This window comes from Pipistrellus kuhlii, unplaced genomic scaffold, assembly GCF_014108245.1.
Source record: "Pipistrellus kuhlii isolate mPipKuh1 unplaced genomic scaffold, mPipKuh1.p scaffold_m20_p_2, whole genome shotgun sequence".
Classification (NCBI taxonomy): Eukaryota; Metazoa; Chordata; class Mammalia; order Chiroptera; family Vespertilionidae; genus Pipistrellus; species Pipistrellus kuhlii.
The window spans coordinates 4,476,689-4,481,312 of NW_023425515.1; positions in this window are offsets into that span (position 1 = coordinate 4,476,689).

Consider the following 4,624-nt stretch of genomic DNA (forward strand, 5'->3'; position numbering starts at 1 on the left):
TTCACGTTTCAGCGCCAAGCTAACCGGGAGGAGAGGAAGTTTACTATTGTAGATTCGGGTGCCCAAGCCCTTGGCTGGCCACCTCATTCAGTGTTCACCCTTTTAAGTTGCCCAGGTCAGAAACAGGAAGTTAGGCGACTCAAAAGTACCGCCATGAACAGGGGGCAGAACCAAGATCCTTCTCCTCCATCACGGGTAGTGGAGGAGACATGATGTGGGCGACTCTGAATCTACACTAAGCCCTGACACAAGCCTCCCAGCCTCGCAGGGAGGGTCGGCTCCGGGTGTCAGAGGGGTGCCACCACCATCTCCTCTTCGTGATCCCACTGCCCACCAAGCAGCCTCTGGACCCGCCTCCAGTTTCAGAGGCAGGATCGCTGGCCTGCACCCCAGGCCCAGGCCACGCTATGGGCTCAGAGGCCCAGGGCCATTTCCAAGAGCTTGCAATACAGCGAGGGTACGCAAATGGTGGCAGCTCAGACACGCGGGCTGCGGCCCGGCCTCCCCACTGGCCCCGCGGGCCTCCCCACTGACCCCGCGGGCCTCCCCACTGACCCCGTGGGCCTCCTCGGCGCCGCCCGCCTCGCCCATGGCCGCCATTGAGGCCCTGGCTCCCTGCACCTGCGCCGCGCCCTCTGACCCCTCACACCAGAATGCGCGGGAAGTAGCGCGAGAACACGTACACCCGAGGGATCGGGTATGGAGAGCAGCAAGGCTCAAACCTCGAAGAGTTTGCGCAGATTCTCTGCCCTGCGACCCGGGGTGGGCTTGGCCAGATCCCGCGTGGGCTCGTTTGGCTTGGCTGGAGTTTTAAACTTGTTAACTGCAAAGTGGAAGGACAGTAAGACCCAGGTGTAAGTATTGAGTGAAATAGTGTTTGCGGAGAGATGGTAACCGAAGGGGCTGGGTCTAAGCTCCTCTAGCGAGGGTGGACGGCATCTAACCACAGGTTCTTCTGGAAGTCTGTCCCTGTTAGGGAGTGTCAGTACAGCCAGCTAGCCGTAACTGAGATGACCATCATAAACTTGGAAACGTCACCTAGTCCAGTGGTCAGCAAACTGGGGCTCACGAGCCACATACGGCTCTTTGGCCCCTTGAGTGTGGCTCTTCCACAAAATATCACGTGTGGACTCGCACATACAGTGCGATGGAAACTTGGTGGCCTATGCGCAGGAGTCTGTTTTTGGCTCTCAAAAGAAATTTCAATTGTTGTACTGTTGATATTTGGCTCTGTTGACTAATGAGTTTGCTGACCACTGACCTAATCCACTCGCTTATCCCAGATAGGCCAACTGGGTTCTTAAAATATGGTGCAGCTTATGGGCTGAAATACACCGTATTACTTTACAACTAAGACTTTAAGACTTCGTTTGTCGGGGAGAATCCAAGATGGCTGCACAGGTAAACACCTAGCTGCAGCTGCACACAACAATTTCAATAAAATACAACTAAAATATAAAATGGATATTACCCAGAACTACAGGAAAGTCGACTGACAGGAAATTCTACAACGAGAAGCAAGGAAAAAAAACGGAAGAGCGGAGGAGCTGTAAAAGCCTAAGGTACAGAGACACGTGGTGTGCGCGGAGAGGACGGAGCCAGAGAGGAGCGGCGGCTGGGTGCCTGGCTGGTGTTCCCTAGCAGAAAAGAGATAAAAGCTCTGGACTGTGCTGAACCCCAGACCCAACAGCGCTTAACCCCAGTTCTAGGCCAGACCCTGGGGACCCAGGCTCAAACAGAGGGAGCCGGGCTTTGAGGCGGAATACTAGGGGAGCGGAGAAAGGCAGTCCTGGAGGCGCGCACATTGAACGCAGAGGACAGACTGTTGACTCTGCTGCCAGATTACCCTGGCGGGAAGGAGACAAAACCTCCAGACTGCTCTGAACGCCACCTCCAACTCCACTTCCATCTGAACTGAACCCCAGTTCCGGGCTCATTGGGAGAGACCCTACACTGTTTGGTTGCAGGCGAAAATCGAGGACACCTTTCTCTCAAAGGTGCTTGCAGCGAGTACTGAAGGACCCTGGGGATTACTGAGACTCAGGAACCGCATAGGGCATGGCTGACGGAAGCCAAGGCTGTAGGCTCCACCCTGAAACTCTGCCCTATCAGGGAAGCTGCGAAAATGCCAAGACAACAAAATAGATCACAAACGAAAGAAATGGAAGACAAAAAGTGACTGGATATAGAGTTCAAAACCACACTTATAAGGTTGTTCAAGAATTTCCTAGAAAAGGTTGATCAAATAAACGAGACCTATGAGGATATGAAAAGGGATCAACTAGAAATAATAAGGGATCAACAAGAAATAATAAGGGATCAACAAGAAACAAAGAATACATTGTCAGAAATAAAAAATATTATACAGAGTCCTAAAAACAGAATGGAAGAACGTAAGAATCAAGTCAAAGATTTGGAATATAAAGAGCCAGAAGACACTCCTCCGCAGAAGCAAGAAGGCAAGAGAATCCAGAAAATTGAAGATAATGTAAGAAACCTCTGTGACAACTTCAAGCTAACCAACATCTGAATTATGTGGGTCTCAGAAGATGAGAGAGAGCAAGATATCAAAAACATACTGAAAGAAATAGTGACAGAAAACTTCCCCCACCTGGTGAAAGAATTAGACTTACAAGTCCAGGAAGCACACAAAACTCCAAACAAAAGGAATCCAAAGAGGACCACACCAAGACAAATCATAATTAAAATTCCAAGAGCAAAAGACAAAGAGAGACTATTAAAAGCAGCAAGAGCAAAGCAGGTAGTTACCTATAAAGGAGCACCTATACGATTGTCAGCTGATTTCTCAACAGAAACCATGCAGGCCAGACGGAAATGGCAAGAAATATTCAAGGTGACGAATAGTAAGAACCTACAGCCAAAGATAATCTACCCAGCAAAGCTATCACTCAGAATCGAAGGCCAGATAAAGAGCTTCACTAATAAAATAAAATAAAATAAAAAGCTAAAGGAGTTCATCACCACCAAACCAGAATTATATGAATTGCTGAAGGGGGTTCTTTCAGAAGAGAAAGTAAATAAAGAAAAAAATTATGAACAACAAATACCTAACTATCAACAAGTGAATCTAAAAACCAAGGAAATTTAAAAAAAAATCTGATGAACAATATTAACTGTTGAATATAATAGAATCAGAGGTATGGAAGGGGAGTGAACTGACGATTCTTGGGGGAAAGGGGAGAGGGGGATGTGGGAAGAGACTGAACATAAACTGTGCACCTATGGATGAGGACAATGGGGGGTGGGGAAAGGGCAGAGGGTGGGGTGGGAACCTGGTGGAGGAGAGCAATGGAGGCGGGGGGAGGGGGGGAAGAGGAACATTTGTAATAATATGAACAATAAAGATTTAAAAAAATAAATAAATAAATAAATAGACTTCGTTTGTCTCTGAAACTCGCAGGAAGTCCCCAGAGTGCATGCTGTCCAAGCCTGAGGGTGGTCTCATGAGGACACTCCAGATCCATCTCCGCCTGGAACCTGCTTACACTTGCCCTTTCCCTGCCCCGGAACCAACCTCCACACAGGGACCTGCCCTCCGCCCCAGCACCTGCCATCACCTGCCCTGGGCCCTGCCATGCTGACATTCAGGCACCTGCGCCCGCACTGGGACCTGCCCCTACACCAGGACCAAGACAGACAGACGCTGGAAGGGCACTGCCTATGCCTGGCCATAGAGGCCTCTCAATGGGGCTGTCCCCAACATTCCACCAAGAAAGCAAAGAACTGCCAAGATCGGTTTGACTCAATGGATAGAGCGTCGGCCTGCAGACTGAAAGGTCCCAGGTTCGATTCCGGTCAAGGGCATGTACCTTGGTTGCGGGTACATCCCCAGTGGGGGGTGTGCAGAGGCAGCTGGTCGATGTTTCTCTCTCATCGGTGTTTCTAACTTTCTATCCCTCTCCCTTCCTCTCTGTAAAAAATCAATAAAATATATTTTTTTTAAAAAGAAAAAGCAAAGAACGGCCCTTCTTCCCAGTCTCCACCTGCCATGGCAGAATAAGAATAATACATTTAACAACTCGGTTCCGTGTATTTTGTAGGACAGCTACCAACCAAATGAGGTGTTTTTTTTTTAATATATTTTATTGATTTTTTACAGAGAGGAATAGAGAGCTAGATACATGGACGAGAGAGATACATGACCAGCTGCCTCCTGCACACCCCCCACTGGGGATATGCCCGCAACCAATATACATGCCCTTGACCAGAATCGAACCTGGGACCTTTCAGTCCACAGACTGACGCTCTAACCACTGAGCCAAACCCGTTTCAGCCAAATTAGTTTTTTTAAAAAATATATATATATATATATATATATATATATATATATATATATATATATATATTATTGATTTTTTTACAGAGAGGGAGAGAGTTAGTAATATCAATCAGCTGCCTCCCGCACAAATGAGGTTTTTTAAAAATATATTTTATTGATTTTTTTTTTTTTTTTTTTTTTTACAGAGAGTAAGGGAGAGAGACAGAAACATCCATCAGCTGCCTCCCGCGCGCAACCAAGGTACATGCCCCTAACCGGAATGGAACCAGGACCCCTCAGTCCGCAGTCCTTCGGCCCAAATGAGTTTTGGGGGGTAATGGACTT